At 41.9% G+C, this 20,200-nt stretch overlaps 1 pseudogene; it reads left to right on the top strand.

The window, feature by feature from the left end:
• Window positions 1-1,055: 1,055 nt before the first annotated feature.
• The window catches only part of LOC129644261 (antigen WC1.1-like), a 43,138-nt pseudogene continuing 23,993 nt past the window's right edge, over window positions 1,056-20,200 (top strand).

Genomic DNA, 20,200 nt, shown 5'->3' with positions numbered 1-20,200 from the left:
GCTGAGCCATCAGTGAAGCCCCATGTTTTCTTCTAGAGATCCCTGCTCCTAATTTGGTGGGCTAGAGTTGAATGACGACTCCTAATTTCTCTTTGTTTCCTGTAATAGAAATCTCTTTCTCTCTGTCAGCATCATTTAGTGACTAGCTGAAAGAGCTACTTCACATAAAATGAAATGCAATAAACAGAAAGGGATTTAACTCGTCTGAATGTCCCTATAGGGAGCCCGCCTGCCAATGCAGGAGACACAGGTGACGTGGTTTTGATCCTTGAGTCAGAAAGATCCCTTTAGAAGGAAATGGCAACCCCCTCCAGTATTCTTGCCTGGGAAATCCATTGGACAGAGGAGGCTGGCGAGCTACAGTCCATGGGTTGCAAATAGTCAGACACGACTGAGCACGCAGGCACTTGCTCCAGGACCAAGTCTCCAGATCATTCTGAGAAGAGGGAAAACCCTGCAATCTCATCCCCCCAACTTGATGGGTCTCACTTCATGCCTCCACAGTCACCTGTGAATTCCTGTACTCTTGGTCCTCATTTTCTGCTGACCTGATAAATACTTTTGTATTTCAAGACTTCTTGTAGTTCTCTGCTTCCACACTGAGCTCAGTGCCGGGGAAGATCAATACTCGATTCTATAAAAGTTATTCTCCACGGGTCAACAGATTCCACACCCAGACCCTGTGAGATCTCACAGTCTGAAGATATTGACCAGGGTGATCAGGGGAGAGAAAGGCACTCATGGTTTTTGATGAACCGTTTCTACCCTAGTCCCACTGGTGGGACCCAGCTGTCAGGACTACGGAAGCAGGAGGTCAAAGGACTGTGTTGCTCATATAAGGAGATGTTGAAGATTCAGAAGCTCATTGGTGTCTGAGCTTCAGAAAGTGGCTGATGCAGCCTCCAATAGTGCCTGAAATGGTGAAAGGTGTCGCTATTGGTTCTCTGGAGGGAGGGTGTAAGGGGTGGTCTATATAGACCCCAGTCATCACCCTGACGCCTCCTCACAGGCTGATCCTGCAGCTGGGACTGTGACCTTGAGGATGTGGGGTCAGGATGGCTCCGGGCAGACACCTCTCCCTGTGGGGACTCTGTGTCCTCCTCCTCGGCACCGTGGTGGGTGGTCAAGGTAAGAGCTGCCCCTCTGTCCTGGGTCCACAGCAGGGAGTGAATTCCTTGGTGAAGGGAAAGTTGTCTGGAGTTCTCAAGCCGAGCCTCAGTGTGTTTGACCAAAAAAGAACCAAGCTGATGTGAATACAGGTCCATCTCCTACGGGGGGTCCATTGGTCATAGCAGCAGATTTTACAGAGCAGTAAGGTTTGTTCTGGACCAAGCTGGGTCAGCCTAAGTCACCTCCGCGGTCTTCCTTGTTTTCAGGGAGCTTCTAGGAGTCCCAGTGGCTCCCAGTATGTGGAAGGTCCAGTGACTGAGCTCAGCTGGGACTCTGGGCTGTTCCCACATGCTCCATGTGCCTGGTGTGTGAGCACTGCCCCTGGGTCCCCGTGTATCCTGTGTCTTCGTTCCTGTAGGCTCTGTGATTGTGTGTGTGTGTGTGTGTATGTGTGCAGGTGAGAGGTGTGTGAGGGTGTGTGTGTGTGAGGGTATGAAGAGTGTGTGTGTGTGAGTATGTGAGGGTGTGTATGTGTGAGGGTGTATGTGGGTGTGAAGAGTGTATGTGTTTGTGGAGTGTGTGAGGAGTGTTCAAATGATGTATTAAGGTGTGTGAGGAGTATGTGTGGGTAAGTGTGGGTGAGTGAGGAGTGTGTGAGGAGTGTATGAGGGTGTGTGAGGCTGTGTGTGTGTCTGTGTGAGGGGAGGTGGAGCCTGTCTGTGTGAAAGGAACAGAGCTGCTGAGCAGGGAGTGAGTCCGCTGGTCTGTGAAGCACAAGGGGTGTCCATAGAGCTGGGTGTCATGGCCGCTGCATGTAACTGGATCAGAGATAATCATGCACTTGTATGCCTTTCTCTGGCTCCGTCCCCCATCTCTCGGGCTCCCCTCTGCTTGTTGCCATGTCTGCCCAGCACTGGGCTCTGTGAGAGGCTCTGCCTGCTGGCCTTACCTGTTCCCACCACGTGTCCATTAAGGAGCAGAGAAGCCTGCATTCAGGAGAGGGGACCTCTTGTCTGTTCAGTTCAGTTCAGTTCAGTCGCTCACTGATGTCTGACTCTTTGTGATCCCATGGACTGCAGCACGCCAGGCCTTCTTGTCCATCACCAACTCCCGGAGTCTACCCAAACTCAGGTCCATTGAGTCGGTGATGCCATCCAACCATCTCATCCTCTGTTGTCCCCTTCTCCTCCCACCTTCTCTCTTTCCCAGCTTCAGGGTCTTTACAGATGTGTCAGCTCTTCACATCAGGTGGCCGAAGTATTGGAGTTTCCGCTTCCACATCAGTCCTTCCAATGAAAGACTTGTCCCTCTGTTTGTAAAGATCAGTTGATGTGCAGTCCCACGTGTATAAGTTCCCAAGTCCCTGCCCCGGTCCCCGTGACTCATTTCCTGATGTGCTGGGGGCTTGGGATGGTCTTTCCCCTCCCAGGATCTGCTGTGACTCTGTAGGGAGCACTTTCTCTCATGCCTTCTCCTGTCCCTCACTCCCTGGGAGCTGTTTTCCCCTGAGTGAGGGCGGAGTATGTTACCAATCCTTCTGTCGTGGTCTGCAAGGTTTCTTTGGACAAATCCGCTGACCTCCTTATGGGAGTTCTCTTGGGTGACAGCATTTTTTTCTACTCTTTAGACTTTCAGAATTCTCTCTTTCTCTTTGCATTTGAGCAATTTACTCTGTGAGTCTTGGAGAAGGTTGTTTTGGATTGAGATTTTGGGGTGACTTATTAGCTTCTTAAACTTAGATGCCCAGATTTTTCCCCAGGTTTGGAAATTCACAGCCTGTCTTTCTTTCTTTTTTATAATTATTTATTTTTGGCTGTGCTAGGTCTCCTTGCTGCATGCGGGCTTTCTCTAGCTGTGGCAAGCAGGGGCTACTCCTCTCTGCAGTGCACAGGCTTCTCACTGCAGTGGCCTCTCTTGCTGGAGACCCCAGGCTCTAGGTGCACATGTTTGAGCAGCTGTGGCACACTGGCTTAGTTGCTCTGCGGCATGTGGAATCTTCCTGGACCAGGGATTGAACCCATGTCCCCTACATTGGTAGGTGGATTCTTAACCACTACACCACCAGGGAAGTCCTCAGCCCTTAATTCTTTTCTCCTTCACTTCTTCTGTTATGACTCCAGTCCATACACTGTTTCTCTTTATGGTGTCCACTGGCTTTCTATATTCCTTTCATTCTCTTTTGGCTCCTCTATTTGGATGCTTTCAACTAATCTTTCTTCTAACACATTGATTCCTTTTTCTTTTTCTTTCCCTTGGTCAAGTCTGTTGTTGAATCTCTGTGTTGAATTCTTCAGTTTACTCATTATATTGTGCATGTTAAGTTGCCTCAGTCATGTCTGACTCTTTGTGACCCTATGGACTGTAGCCCACCAGGCTCCTCTGTCCATAGGATTCTCCAGGCAAGAATACTGAAGTGGGTTGCCATGCACTCCTCCAGGGGATCTTCCAGACCCAGGGATCAAACCCGAGTCTCTTAGATTTCCTGCACTTGCAGACAGGTTCTTTACCACTAGTGCCACCTGGGAAGCCCATTCATTCATTATTCAGCTTCAAAATATCTGAAGAATTGAAGAAGTGAAAGTCACTCAGTCATGTTTGACTGTTTGTGACCCCATGGGTACACAGTCCATGGAATTCTCCAGGCCTTACTGGAGTGGTTAGTCTTCCCCTTCTCCAGGGGGTCTTCCCAACCCACGGATCAAACCCAAGTCACCAGCATTTCAGACTGATTCTTCACCAACTGAGCCACAAGAGAAGACCAAGATACTGGAGTGGGTAGCCTATTCCTTCTCCAGCAGATATTCCTGATGCAGGAATTGAACCGTGGTCTCCTTCATTTCATTGCAGATGGATTCTTTACCAACTGAGCTATCAGAGAATTGCAAAATATCTGGTTAGCTCTTTTTTTTTTCTTTTTTAAGTAGAGTCTTCTGATGCTGGGAAAGATTGAAGGTGGGAGGAAAAGGGGACAACAGAGGATGAGATGCTTGAATGGCATCACTGACTGAATGGATATGAGTCTGAGTAAACTCGGTGAGTTGGTGATGGACAGGGAGGCCTGGTGTACTGTAGTCCATGGGGTCTCAAAGAATCAGACATGACTGAGTGACTGAATTGAACTGAACTGAACCCTGGGAATGTCTCCATCTATGATGTTCCTACTAATGAACTCCTTTTTATGTACAGAAACCAGAGTCATCTTATGATTTAATTGCTAAAGTGACATCTCATCACTTTTGTCAAATTCCATCTGTTAGATGCGTGTTACAGGTACATTGGAGTGTGGAATTACGCAAAGATATGAACACCAGATGGAAGGAATAAGCAGGACACTTTAGAGCCTGTTACCCCAGCCCTCTGTTCCTGAGCTGGATGAGATGCTTCCTATGGACAGGGAAGGAGAGGGAGGATTCCTCCCTGGGTCCCGGGCCATGAGCTGCAACTGAGATGGAGAAGCTGGACCCTAGTATCCTTGGGCATATCTACAGGGAGGGCAACATCCAGAGTCTCTGAAGGCCTGTCCTCGGTGGTGTCCCTGGAGCTGGTTCTATAGGCTCCTGAGAAATACTTGGTGCCTCCATTCCTGCTCTGTGTTCAGTGATGGCACACTGGGGGCTTAGAGTTAGCCACACTGGGAATGCTTATACCACAGAGGTCAGGAAATACTATATCCTATGCACTGTTTTTCTCCTCAGACAGCTAATGTTTTAAATATTATGCCACTCTAAGTCTCCTAAAATCTTTCCTGTTGTGTGTCTCTCTTGCAGCTCTGGAGCTGAGGCTGAAGGATGGAGCCCACCGCTGTGAGGGGAGAGTGGAAGTGAAGCACCAAGGAGAATGGGGCACAGTGGATAATCTGGAATGGAGCTTGAAGGATGCATCTGTAGTGTGCAGACAGCTGGGGTGTGGAGCTGCCATTGGTTTTCCTGAAGGGGCTTATTTTGGGCCAGGACTTGGCCCCATTTGGCTTTTGTATACTTCATGTAAAGGGGTGGAGTCAACTGTCAGTGATTGTAGGCATTCTAATATTAAAGACTATCATAATAATAGCCATTCCCAAGATGAGGATGCTGGAGTAGTCTGCTCAGGTAAGTCCTGTCTGGTCTGTGTGGTGATCTCTAGCAGGAAAAGCCTCTGTCTTATTACCAGAATGACTCGAGATTACGGATACAGCCTTTAGAACATACTTGGGTGAAGGGTCTTTGTGATGTCACAGGAGGCAGAGGTGAGGTCAAAAGTTTCATACAGATTCAGCTTCTGGATTCGACCTCTGTGACACAGTCTCAGCATGGTAATTGTTCTGTATTCTTTGACATAATGGTCAGTAGGGTGTGGCTACATTGATGGGGGGGTGGTGTCATAGGAGAGTTGTAGGCAACAAGGTTCATTATCCTCCTTGGTCCTAAAAGTCAGAGTCACCACACTCCATCAGGTTGGTATGTGGGTGATGTGCCAATAGAACAGGCTCAACCAAGCAATGGTGACCCCACAAGGGCATGTGAAGACCCATGGACAGGTGACCATACCCGAAGTCATGGTGCAGTTACACAAGGAAAAGCTGTGAGAGAAATTCAGTGGTGCATTTAAATGTCCCTAGGTCACAGTCAGAGGAGGCCAGAAGCGGGACTTGTGGCAGGGAAAATCTCATCACACTGGTGTACCTGATGAATCGAGTGGGGAGCTCACACCACATTTGCAGGGATGTTGAGGGAGCAGGAAAATGAAGTCTTGAAGTTTACAACACAGTAGCTGAAGCACATCACATTTAAGAGGCAGTGAAGCTAAGAGTTCGTGGGGTTCTCAAGGCAAGAATACTGAAGTGGTCTGCCTTTCCATCTCCAGTGGACCACGTCTTGTCAGAACTCCCCACTAAGACCCGTCTGTCTTGGGTGACCCTACATGGCATGGCTCATAGTTTCATTGAGTTAGACAAGGCTGTGGTCCATGAACTGTGAACTTGCAGATGTTCAGCTGGAATTAGAAAAGACAGAGGAACAGAGGTCAAATTGCCAACATCCGTTCGATCACTGAAAAGGCAAGAGAGTTCCGGAAAATCATCTACTTCTACTTTATTGACTATGCCAAAGCCTTCAACTGTGTGGATCACAACAAACTGGAAAATTCTTCAAGAGATGGGAATACCAGACCATCTGACCTGCATCCTGAGAAATATGTATGTAGGTCAAGAAGCAAACAGTTAGAACTGGACATGGAACAAAAGACTGGTTCCAAATTGGGGAAGGAGTATGTCAAGGCTGTATATTGTCACCCTGCTTATTTAACTTATATGCAGAGTACATCATGAGAAATGTTGGACTGGATAAAGCACAAGTTGGAATCAAGATTGTCGGGAGAAATATCAATAACCATAGATGCAGATTCCATCACACTTATGGCCGAAAGCAAAGAACTAAAGAGCCTCTTGATGATAGTGAAAGAGGAGAGTGAAAAAGTTGGCTTAAAACTCAACATTCAGAAACTAAGATCATAGCATCTGGTCCCATCACTTCCTGGCAAATGGGGAAACAGTGGAAATAGTTTCAGACTTTTTTTTTTGGCTCCAAAATTACTGCAGATGGTGACTGCAGACATGAAATTAAAAGACACTTGCTCCTTGGAAGAAAAGCTATGACCAACCTAGACAGCATATTAAAAAGCAGAGACATCTCTTTGCCAGCAAAGACCGGTCTAGTCAAAGCTACGGTTTCTCCAGTAGTCCTGTATGGATGTGAGAGTTGGACTCTAAAGAAAGCTGAGCACTGAAGAACTGATACTTTTGAGCTGTGGTGTTGGAGAAGACTCTTGAGAGTACCTTGGACTGCAAGGAGATCCAACCAGTCCCTCCTAAAGGAAATCAGTTCTGGGTGTTCATTGGAAAGACTGATGCTGAAGCTGAAACTCCAGTATGTTGGCCACCTCATGTGAAGAACCAACTCATTGGAAAAGACCCTGATGCTGGGAAAGATTGAAGGTGGGAGGAGAAAGGGATGGCAGAATGAGGTGGATGCATGGCATCACCGACTGAATGGACATGAGATAGAGTAAACCCTGGGAGTTGGTGATGGACAGGGAGGCCTGGCATGCTGCAGTCCATGGTGATGCAAAGAGTCAGACATGACTGAGGAACTGAACTGAACTGAATTGAAGCTAAGAGGACCTGATGTGACTCCTAAGAAGTACTCAGTGCTACCTAAGTGTGTTTGACCTATGCCAAGGTGGATGCAGGAAAGACAGAAGTGAAGCTAGGGTGTGAATGGGTGCTCACAGTGTTTGGCAGAGATGCTTCTAGTTGTTATCACAATTGCAGATTGGATGTCCAGGTTATTAATCACATCAGAACAATTGGACTGGAGGAAGATATTGTCAGTTATCACAGTGAATTCCCTAAGATAGAAGGCTGGTCTTAGGATAGTACCACCCCATCTAATGGGATGGTTGGACAGGGGAGCCCTGAAGACATCTGCAGTAGGTCCTTAACAGCCACAGCCAATCAGCTCTTGGGTCTTTATGTACAGGAAGATCACTGGAAAAGTGATCTTTTCTAATCTCACCTTCAGCAGATCTTTGATGATTCTAGTTGATGCCCTTAAAGAAACAATTCTTTTCTTTTTTAAAAAGTACTTTATTGAGGTATGTCTGACATACAAAACTGCTTGATAAGTATGCATTTGTGAAACCACTACAGCACTTATGTCATAAATCTATTCATCTCTTCAAAATGTTTTCTCTTTATCATTCTTATTAAAAATAATTATTTTCAAGGTGAATTTGAATTTTAGTTAGAAACTTTTGTTTTAAACAAACCTGTTTTCTGGCATCTCAGGTAACCTTCCTCATTGTCACAATGTCATAATCATGGTTCCAACTGAAGATAAATTTGTGGAAATACTACAGGTGTGTCTACCATATTTTGATAAATCAGCATCTGAATTAAAATGGAGTGTGTGATGTTGAAACTTTGTGTGAAATTAGAACTCCCAATGTTATCTTAAGAAAACTGATGTCTTGTTATTAATTCCAGTTAAGATATACTTAGAAGTAGAGAATTGGAAGTGCTCTGATATTTAACAAAGGTCTGTCTAGTCAAGACTATGGTTTTCCAGTGCTCATGTATGGATGTGAGAGTTGGACTGTGAAGAAAGCTGAGCGCTGAAGAATTGATGCTTTTGAACTGTGGTGTTGGAGAAGACTCTTGAGAGTCCCTTGGACTGCAAGGAGATCCAACCAGTCCATTCTAAAGGAGTTCAGTCCTGGGTGTCCATTGGAAGGACTGATGCTAAAGCTGAAACTCCAATACTTTGGCCACCTCATGCGAAGAGTTGCCTCATTGGAAAAGACTCTGATGCTGGGAGGGATTGGGGACAGGAGGAGAAGGGGATGACAGAGGCTGAGTTGGCTGGATGGCATCACCAACTCCATGGATATGAGTTTGAGTGAACTCCGGGAGTTGGTGATGGACAGCGGGGCCTGGCGTGCTGTGATTCATGGGATCACAAAGAGTCAGACATGACTGAGCAACTGAACTGAACTAATATTTAAACCCTGATTGTGGTTTGTACACCCTGACTACCATTGCTCTAACTTAGACTCTCACATTTTTATGAAGGGTTCCAGGTTCCTTCTGTTTCTCTTTTTGTCACTAGTTTCCTCTTCCTGGTCTGTTTTTTCTGTATTTTCAGACATATTTTAATGATGTGAAGATAAGTCAGTGGTAGTGATGTAGCAGAAATAAGATTAGAATCGCATGTGTTTTCATTATCTTAATCAAAACTCGGAGTTTCTTCTGCTCATCCTTAGCAGTCAGGTATGGAAGAGAAATTCCAGCTTAAGTAGTGGATTGCTGGAAGTGAAGTACCGTGTTTAGGAGAAATCTAGAGTGGAAACAGGAGAAGGCAATGGCACCCCACTCCAGTACTCTTGCCTGGAAAATCCCATGGATGGAGGAGTCCGGTAGGCTGTGGTCCATAGGGTCGCGAAGAGTCAGACACGACTGAGCGACTTGACTTTCAATTTTCACTTTTCACTTTCATGCATTGGAGAAGGAAATGGCAACCGACTCCAGAGTTCTTGCCTGGAGAATCCCAGATATGGGGGAGCCTGGTTGGCTGCTGTCTATGGGGTCGCACAGAGTCAGACACGACTAAAGTGACTTAGCAGTAGCAGCAGCAGCAGCAGCAGAGTGGAAACAATGACCAGAGGAGAATGTAGAGAAGTTTGTTTGAAAAAATGAGATTTCAAGGAGTTCAGGTGGAAGATCTGGGAGGGAACACACAAATTGTGGACTGTGGTGCAAGCGTTCCAAGTTCCTTCAGTCCTGTCCTACTCTTTGTGACCCTATTGGAGTGGGTTGCCATTTCCTTCTCCAGGGGATCTTCTCACCCAGGGATCAAATCTGGGTCTCCCGCATTGCAGGCAGAGTCTTGATTATCTTCTGAGCCACCAGGGACTACAGTACTGAAGTGCAAAATGATGATGGGATAAAGATGCAAGGATTGCAGGAGGGGAGGGTTGGAAAGATGCAGGTCAGTTCGTACATTCACCACAGCCTCTGTGTTACACTTCCTTCCTGCCCTCATTCCTTCCCTCCCTCTCTTCCTTTATCCTGTTGTGGGAGTCATTTCTCAGCTCTGTGGAAGTGCTAGCATTTGTAGCTGGCAGTTTTTTTAGTGGAAAATTTTTATAATATGGATTCTGTTTATTTAACAAATAAGTTTACTCATATTTTTCTCTTTTTTCTGTATCAGATTTTGGTGAGTTGTGTTTCACAAGTAATGTGTTTTTAAGGACTTGGCCCATTTTACAAAAAAATTTCAAGTTAGTAACACTGGTTCATATCTCATATCTTTACATGTTGGGAAGATCTACAATGATATTCCTCCTTTTGTTACTGGTGCTGTTAATGTGTTCCCTCTTTTTCTTAATTGGTTTGCTAGAAGATTATCAGTGTTAATGTTCTTTTTAAAAGAATCACTAATGGACTGTATTGATTTTCTTGATCGTGTATTTGCTTTCTTCTTAATTGATTTCTATGCTCAGTTTTCATTTCTCTTTTTCAGTTATGATTGTGGTTGCTTTTGTGGAGTCTTGGATCATTTCCTTCTGTTTCTATTTTTATTCTAATGTAGTCATCAAGGAAGCATCAAGGTTCTAAATTTTCCTCTAAGCATCACTTTATTTTTAACCCACCAGTTTCAATACTATATAATTTCTTTTGTATTTTATTATCATAAAATGTTTCTTTTTCTCTGAATGAATTCTTTGTCTTATACTCTGACTTTGTATGATATTAATTTAGATATTATATAGAGTTTTCTCTGAATTGTGTTTGCATGGTTTTAATTTTTACCTCTTTAATATGTTTCTATGTTATATTTAAACACATAGAAGTTTGTAGACAGTATATTGTTTTGTCTTATTTTATCTGGTCTGATTATCTTGTTTTTTATTTGGAGTACTTAAGTTATTTATTTAATGTAATTATTGATATAATTGGGTTTAAGTGTACTTGCCTGCTATTTGTCCGAGAAGGCAATGGCAACCCATTCCAGTACTCTTGCCTGGAAAATCCCATGGACGGAGGAACCTGGTAGGCTGCAGTCCATGGGGTTGCTAAGAGTTGGACACGACTGAGCAAATTCACTTTCACTTTTCACTTTTATGCATTGGAGAAGGAAATGGCAACCCACTCCAGTGTTCTTGCCTTGAGAATTCCAGGGACCGGGGAGCCTGGTGGGCTGCTGTCTATGGGGTCTCACAGAGTTGGACATGACTGAAGTGACTTAGCAGCAGTAGCAGCAGCAGCTGCTGCTATATGTTATATCTTTGTTCTTATTTTAATCTTCGAGTATATTTTATCATTTTAATTTAAATACTGTATTGGTTTATTAATTGCATCAGATTTTTAGGTGATTATAATGTTTAATTAAAAATTTTTTTAAGTAATTTTTATTTTTTGCTGGCTGGGTCTTCATTGCTGCATGGGCTTTTCTCTAGTTGTGGAGATCAGAGGCTACTCTCTAGCTGCAGGCATGAGTTTCTCACTGCGGTGGCCTCTCTTGCTGTAGTGCACAGGCTCTATGGTGCACAAGCTTCAGTAGTCGTGGCCCCTGGGCTCTAGAGTGCAGGCTCACTAGTTTTGGTGCACAGGCTTAGTGGCTCTGAGGTATGTGGGATTTTCCTAGACCACGGATTGAACCCACGTCTCCTGCATTGTCAGGTGGAGTCTTCACCGCTGAACCACCGGGAAAGCCCAATGTTGAATTATTAATCTTCAATTACATTTTACCTTGCAATGATATAATGTCACAACACGCAATGTCAGTCACTATACTTTTCTTCCACTTTCCTGTCCCTGTCATTGGTGCTATCATTGTCATACATTCTATTTATAAATTTATTATGAATCTTATAGTTTGTTGCCAATATTTTTGCTTAAATCTTCTAATAGAGAACCAACATTTAGCACGGTCTCTATAGCTTTGAGAGGATCCATGTTTTCATCTGCTGTCATCTCCCTTTAGCTTGAAGAACTTTCTGAGGCAGTTTTGTGTAGTGTGTGTCTGGTGGCCTCCAATTCTAGCATCTCTCATTTACCTGAAATCATTTTAATTTTCATTCAGTTTTGAAAAGTATTTTCATAGCTGATTCAATTTTAGTGTAACAAATGCCCAATCCCAATACTTTAAATATGTTCTTACATTGTCATCTGACTTTTATTGCCTTCAACAAAATGTCAGTAAATAATACTTTTCCTTTTGTTCCCTGTATATAATATGTCAAACTTCCCTGGCTACTCTTAACATATTTTTGTTGGTTTGTTTACCAATAAATTTCAGTAATAACATTGTCAAGTTTTCTGAGAATGGTTTCATTATCTTGTTTGGGATTTGTTTAGCTTTTTGGATTAGTGGGTTTACAGTTTTCAATAACTTTGCGAAAATGTCATTTATCTTATCTTAATATTTTTCTGCACATCCCTTATTCTGAATCTCCAAATACACATATTTTATACATTTTGATGTTATCCCACGTGTCATTGAGTTTCCATTCTTATTTTTCTGCCTTTTTACTCTTTGGTTCCCTTTAACTAGCTTCTACTGCTGTGTCTTACTTCCCAGTTCTTTTATTCTGCAATGTCTAGTCTCTTGTGTAATTAATCCAGATGACTGTTCATTCCAATACTATATTTTTCAGTTTCAGAAGTCTCATTTGTTTATTTTTCCTAGTTTTCCTCCCTGTTTATTTTTATTGTTCATTAAGCATATTGATATTAGGGGTTTAAGGAGCTCTTCAGTCAATTCAATCATTTCTGTAATTTCTGAACCTACTTTAAATGATTGTTTTTAAAAAATGTGTTATAGGTTACATTTCTCTCTTGGAAATTCTAATAATTTTTTGGTTGGATGTTGGGCATCACTAAGCAGTCCTTTATCAGGAAGAACTTCAGGAGTAGATAATCAGAACACACCCAAAAAATTGGCCATGGGCTTGAATAGACATTTCTCTAAAGAAGACATACAAATGGCCAGCGGGTATATGAAAAATGCTTGACATTGTCAATCATCAGGGAAGTGTAAATCAAACCAGAAAGAGATATCATCTCACACATGTCAGAATGACTTTTTTTTTTTTTAAGACACCTAAGTGTTTGCAAGGCTGTGGAGAAATTGACACTTTCCGTGTACTTATCCACATTAAATGTATAAATTTTATTAATAAAGCTATGCAATCCGGGGGTTAAATCTCTGGACTTTCACTGTCATGGGTCCAGGTTCAATCCCTGACCTGAGAACTAAGATCCCACAAGCCACAGCACAGCCAAAAACAAACAAACAACAACACAAAAACTATGACCAAAAAATCTGTATGATTTATAGTGATGTCCCTTTTCATTCTTGGTATTGTTAACTTCCTTTACTCTCTGCTCTTCATTGGTATTGATCAGTGTTCATCAGTTTTCAATGAGCCATGTTTAAAGGGTTTTTTCCTATGTTTTCTATCTTTTTTTTTTTTTTTTAATTTATTTTTTTTATTTTTTTATTTTTTTTTTTAATTTTATTTTATTTTTAAACTTTACATAACTGTATTAGATTTGCCAAATATCAAAATGAATCCGCCACAGGTATACATGTGTTCCCCATCCTGAACCCTCCTCCCTCCTCCCTTGGACTCTGTGGGAGAGGGAGAGGGTGGGAAGATTTGGGAGAATGGCATTGAAACATGTAAATATCATGTATGAAATGAGTTGCCAGTCCAGGTTCGATGTATGTTTTCTATCTTATGCTTACCTTCTTTTCCATTCATTATTGTTCCTTTTTTATTTTTTGTTAATTTTTTTTAAAATTTTATTTTATTTTTAAACTTTACATAATTGTATTAGTTTTGCCGCATATCAAAATGAATCCGCCACAGGTATATATGTGTTCCCCATCCTGAACCCTCCTCCCTCCTCCCTCCCCATTCCATCCCTCTGGGTCGTCCCAGTGCACCAGCCCCAAGCATCCAGTATCGTGCATCGAACCTGGACTGGCAACTCGTTTCATACATGATATTTTACATGTTTCAATGCCATTCTCCCAAATCTTCCCACCCTCTCCCTCTCTCACAGAGTCCATAAGACTGTTCTATACATCAGTGTCTCTTTTGCTGTCTCGTACACAGGGTTATTGTTACCATCCTAGATGTCCATCAGCAGATGAATGGATAAGAAAGCTGTGGTACATATACACAATGGAGTATTACTCAGCCATTAAAAAGAATACATTTGAATCAGTTCTAATGAGGTGGATGAAACTGGAGCCTATTTTACAGAGTGAAGTAAGCCAGAAAGAAAAACACCAATACAGTATACTAACACATACATATGGAATTTAGAAAGATGGTAACAATATTGTTCCTTTTTTAATTAACCCCAACATTCTATATTCTTTAGGATTTCTCATCTCCTAGTTTCTTAATTGAAGCTTACATTTTTTTCACTTTTGGTCTTTCCTCTTCTCTAAATCTAAGGTATAAATTTCCCTTAGGCACTACTTGAGTTTCATTAGAAGAATTTATGATAATATCATTATTTTGTGTTTATTATCATTATTATTGTATTTTTATTATCATTATTTCACAATATTGGGTAAATTTTAAATTTATTTCCAGACTCAGGTGTTTTTTGGAACGGTGTTGCTGAATTTCCCAAAATAGGAATGGCTAACAATATTTTCTTTTTAATTCTTAATTTTATTCCACTGTGTCCAGAGTAAATACTCTGTTTGAATTCAAAGAGTGAAATATTTTGTCCTATTATGTGGTCATTTTTGATAAATGTTCCTAGTGCATTTACAATAATGTGAACTCTTGCATTGTTGGGTGCATTGCTCTATGTGTTACTTAGTTAAATGTGCTGATTATTTTCTTGTACATCTACTGTATTCTTTGTTTTTTGTATGTCTGGTTTGTATGCTATTGAAAAAGATACAGTAAAAATCCCCCATTTTGATTGTGATTTTGCCTATTTATTCTTTTCATTCTGTCAAGTATATTTCAAAGCTATGTCCTGTTACCTTTCTTGAATTTTGATGTCTATATCTTTATTAAGGGTGCATCTCATTATAATCTTGAAAATTCCCTCTTTAATTCAATTAGTGTTCAGTTCAGTTCAGTTCAGTTGCTCAGTTGTGTCCGACTCTTTGTGACCCCATGGACTGCAGCATGCCAGGCCACCCTGTCCATTACTAACTCCCAGAGTTTACCCAAACTCATGTCCATTGAGTCAGTGATGCCATCCAACAATCTCATCCTCTGACATCCCCTTCTCCTTCTGCCCCCAATCTTTCTCAGAATCGGGGTCTTTTGAAATGAGTCAGCTCTTCACATCAGGTGGCCAAAATATTGGAGTTTCAGCTTCAACATCAGTCCTTCCAGTGAACACTCAGGACTGATTTCCTTTAGGATGGACTGGATGGATCTCCTTGCAGTCCAAGGGACTCTCAAGAGTCTTCTCCAACACCACAGTTCAAAAGCACCAATTCTCCATTGTTTAGCTTTCTTTACAGTCCAACTCTCACATCCACACATGACTACTAGAAAAACCATAGCTTCTGACTAGATGGACCTTTGTTGGCAAAGTAATGTCTCTGCTTTTTAATATGCTGTCTAGGTTGGTTATAACTTTCCTTCCAAGGAGCAAGCGTCTTTTAATTTCATGGCTGCAGTCACCATCTGCCGTGATTTTGGAGCCCACAAAATAAAGTCAGCCACTGTTTCCATATCTATATGCCATGAAGTGATGGGACCGGATGCCATGATCTTAGTTTCCTGAATGTTGAGCTCTAAGCCAACTTTTTCGCTTTCCTCTTTCACTTTCATCAAGAGGCTCTTTAGTTCTTCTTCACTTTCTACCATAAGCGTGGTGTCATCTGCATATCTGAGGTTATTGATATGTCTCCCAGAAATCTTGATTCCAGCTTGTGCTTCATCCAGCCCAGCATTTCTCATGAGGTACTCTGTATATACGTTAAGTAAGCAGAATGACAATATACAGCCTTGAGGTACTCCTTTTCCTATTTGGAACCAGTCTGTTGTTCCATGTCCAGTTCTAACTGTTGCTTCCTGACCTGCATACAGGTTTCTCAAGAGGCAGGTTAGGTGGTCTGGTATTCCCATCTCTTGAAGAATTTTCCACAGTTTATTGTGATCCACACAGTCAAAGGCTTTGGCATAGTCAATAAAGCAGAAGTAGATGTTTTCCTGGAACTCTCTTGCTTTTTCAATGATCCAACAGATGTTGGCAATTTGATCTCTGGTTCCTCTGCCTTTTCTAAAACCAGCCTGAACATCTGGAAGTTCACGGTTCACGTATTGCTGAAGCCTGGCTTGGAGAATTTTGAGCATTACTTTACTAGCGTGTGAGATGAGTGCAATTGTGTGGTAGTTTGAGCATTCTTTGGCATTGCCTTTCTTTGGGATTGGAATGAAAAGTGACCTTTTCCAGTCCTGTGGCCACTGCTGAGTTTTCCAAATTTGCTGGCATATTGAGTGCAGCACTTTCACAGCATCATCAGGATTTGAAATAGGTCAACTAGAATGCCATCACCTCCACTAGCTTTGTTAATAGTGATGCTTCCTAAGGCCCACTTGACTTCACATTCCAGGATGTTTGGCTCGAGGTAAGTGATCACACCATCGTGATTATCTGGGTCATGAAGATCTTTTTTGTACAGTTCTTCTGTGTATTCTTGCACCTCTTCTTAATATCTTCTGCTTCTGTTAGGTCCATACCATTTCTGTCTTTTATTGACCCCATCTTTGCATGAAATATTCCCTTGGTATCTCTAATTTTCTTGAAGAGATCTCTAGTCTTGTCCATTCTGTCGTTTTCCTCTATTTCTTTGCACTGATTGCCAAGGAAGGATTTCTTATCTCTCCTTGCTATTCTTTGGAACTCTGCATTCACATGGGTATATCTTTCCTTTTCTCCTTTGCTTTTTGCTTCCCTTCTTTTTACAGCTATTTTTAAGGCCTCCTCAGGCAGCCATTTTGCTTTTTTGTATTTCTTTTTCTTGGGGATAGTCTTGATTCCTGTCTCCTGTACAGTATCAGGAACCTCTGTCTGTAGTTCATCAGGCACTCTGTCTATCAGATGTAGTCCCTTAAATCTATTTCTCACTTCCACTGTATAGTCATGAGGGATTTGATTTAGGTCATACCTGAATGGTCTAGTGTTTTTCCCCACTTTCTTCAATTTAAGTCTGAATTTGGCAATAAAGAGTTCATGATCTGAGCCTCAGTCAACTCCTGGTCTTGTTTTTCTGCCTTTATAGAGCTTTTCCATCTTTGGCTGCTAAGAATATAATCTATCTGATTTTGGTGTCAGCCATCTGGTGATGTCCATGTGTAGAGTCTTCTCTTGTGTTGTTGGAAGAGGGTGTTTGCTATGATCAAAACTCTATTAGCCTTTGCCCTGCTTCATTCTGTACTCCAAGGTCAAATTTGCCTGTTACTCCAGGTGTTTCTTGGCTTCATACTTTTGCATTCCAGTCCTCTATAATGAAAAAGATATCTTTTTTGGGTGTTAGTTCTAAAAAGTCATGTAGGTCTTCATAGAACCATTCAACTTCAGCTTCTTCAGCATTACTGGTTGGGGCATAGACTTGGATTACCATGATGTTGAATGGTTTGCCTTGGAAACAAACAGAGAGATCATTCTGTTGTTTTTGAGATTGCATCCAGGTACTGCATTTCAGCGGAGAAGGCAATGGTACCCCACTCCAGTACTCTTGCCTGGAAAATCCCATGGATATCCCATGGATGGAGGAGCCTGAAGGGCTACAGTCCATGGGGTCGCTAAGAGTCAGACACGACTGAACGACTTCACTTTCACTTCTCACTTTCATGCATTGGAGAAGGAAATGGCGATCCACTCCAGTGTTCTTGTCTGGAGAATCCCAGGGACGGGGAAGCCTGGTGGGCTACCGTCTATGGGGTCGCACAGAGTTGGAAACGACTGAAGCGACTTAGCAGCAACTGCATTTCAGACTCTTTTGTTGACTATGATGGTTACTCCATTTCTTTTAAGTAATTCCTGCCCACAGTAGTAGATATAATGGTCATATGAGTTAAATTCAGCTATTCCAGTCCATTTTAGTTCACCGATTCCTAGAATGTTGACGTTCACTCTTGCCATCTCTTGTTTGACCACTTCCAATTTCCCTTCATTCATGGACCTAACATTCCAGGTTCCTAGGCAATATTGCTCTTTACACTGTTGGACCTTGCTTCTATCACCAGTCACATCCACAACTGGGTATTGTTTTTGCCTTGGCTCCCTACCTTCATTCTTTCTGGAGTTATTTCTCCACTGATTTCCAGTAACATATTGGGCACCTACTGACCTGGGGAGTTCATCTTTCAGTGTCCTATCTTTTTGCCTTTTCATACTGTTCATGGGGTTTTTCAAGGCAAGAATACTAGAGTGGTTTGCCATTCCCTTCTCCAGTGGACCACATTTTGTCAGAACTCTCCACCATAACCGTCCATCTTGGTTGGCCCTACATGGCATGGCTTAGTTTCATTGAGTTAGACAAGGCTGTGGTCCATGTGATCAGGTTGGCTAGTTTCTGTGATTGTGGTTTCAGTCTGTCTGCCCTCTGATGCCCTCTCAGCACTACTGTCAATTAGTATATCTTTTCTTAAAGTCTCCTTTCTGGGACATCGATAAAGCTACTCGAGTTTTCTTATAGTTAGTACATTTTTTCCATCATTTTACTTTCAACCTTTCTTTGTTTTCATAATATAAGGTGATCATTTTGCAAGTAACATTTGCATCAGTTTTGTTTTATCTTAACCCATTCACTGTAAATGCAATTACTGATATTGATGTGTTGGTATCTGCCATTTGCTTTTAATTGATCCACATGCTTTATGTTCCTTTTTCTCTCCCTTTTTTTCCCTTCCTTTAGTATTAAATAAATCTGTTATTATTTCAGATTTTCCTTTTTCCTTTTGATTTTCAGCAGCTTTACTAGGAGTGGGGCTTTTCATACTCTTTAGTTTATAATTAAAAAATTCTCTATTATTACATCTTCAAGTAGTTCTGCCTCTCGGTCTCTGTATCTGTTCTCCCTCTCCTACTCTTTATTTTCCTTCTCATCTCTCATCTTTAGGACTCCTGTAAATCACTATATGCTAAGTTCTATCTAAAATGTGTTTGATGTATTCATTCACTTTTAAAACCTAGATATTTTATTTTAGGTTGGCAATGGTTCTATTGCTATTTTTATTTGTTTATGATTATTTGTTAATTTTTTCATCTTTTTATCTGTATATTCTCCCCTTCTCTCCTTTCCCCTAAATACACTGATCATAGTTAAAATCCTTATGCATTTCTATCATGTGTGTCTCTGCATTCTCTTATCTCTTTTTTTCACCTTGGTCATTTGTCATGTTATCCTAACTTGTCAAATATCATGTCATGTTTTATTGAATGCTATAAATTATATATGAAAAAGTAAGATACTCCTGATACATTTTCTAATACCTGAAAGGATTTACCCTTTGATTTGCTAGGCAGATAGGGGGAAGGGGTGTATATCACTCAAACATCTAAATATAACCTAAAACTGAGCTGTAATAAGTGTAGGTTGCAGTTTTGGTAGCACTGAGTCCACCTCTGATTTTTCTGTCCCTATGACAGGGGCTTTCAGAGAGTTCAGTTCAGAGCTTAGATTCTATGGTAGCTCAGTACCCAAGAGAATGAGAAAGACTCTGCTTTCCAAGTCTTTTTATATAGTTCTTTAGCCTCCTATCTTTCACAGCTTATATAATGGGCAGATATTTGAGGAGAAAACATGCTGTGTGAGAAAGGCTCTCAAGACTCTAATTTTGTCACTCCAGCACCAGGTAACCCCCAAATTATGCTGGCTTCCTGTCCCAATAGTCCTCTGCTTGCCCAAGCCCAGATTCTGAATCATTAAATTATGCAATGAATCAGCAAATTCCCAGTGAAAAAGAAGCTGTAGATCCTTGGCTAACATTGAAATAATCTCCACTCTAGAATTTTAGCATATTTAGTCATGTTGTGTCAACAAATGTTGAATACATTTCAGTTCAGTTCAGTTCAGTTCAGTTCAGTCACTCAGTTGTGTCCAACTCTTTGCGACCCCATGAATCGAAGCATGCCAGGCCTCCCTGTCCATCACCAACTCCCGGAATTCACTCAAACTCACGTCCATTGAGTTGCCATCTAGCCATGAGATGCCATCTAGCCATCTTATCCTCTGTCGTCCCCTTCTCCTCTTGCCCCCAATCCCTCCCAGCATCAGAGTCTTTTCCAATGAATCAACTCTTCGCATGAGGTGGCCAAAGTACTGGAGTTTCAGCTTTAGCATCATTCCTTCCAAAGAAATCCCAGGGCTGATCTCCTTCAGAATGGACTGGTTGGATCTTCTTGCAGTCCAAGGGACTCTCAAGAGTCTTCTCCAACACCACAGCTCAAAAGCATCAATTTTTTCAGCGCTCAGCTTTCTTCATAGTCCTTCTTTCACATCCATACACGACTACTGGAAAAACCATAGGCTTGACTAGACGGACCTTTGCCGGC

The sequence above is a fragment of the Bubalus kerabau genome, chromosome 1 (genome assembly GCF_029407905.1).
Source record: "Bubalus kerabau isolate K-KA32 ecotype Philippines breed swamp buffalo chromosome 1, PCC_UOA_SB_1v2, whole genome shotgun sequence".
Lineage (NCBI taxonomy): Eukaryota > Metazoa > Chordata > Mammalia > Artiodactyla > Bovidae > Bubalus > Bubalus kerabau.
This window is presented reverse-complemented; position numbering and strand designations above follow the sequence as displayed.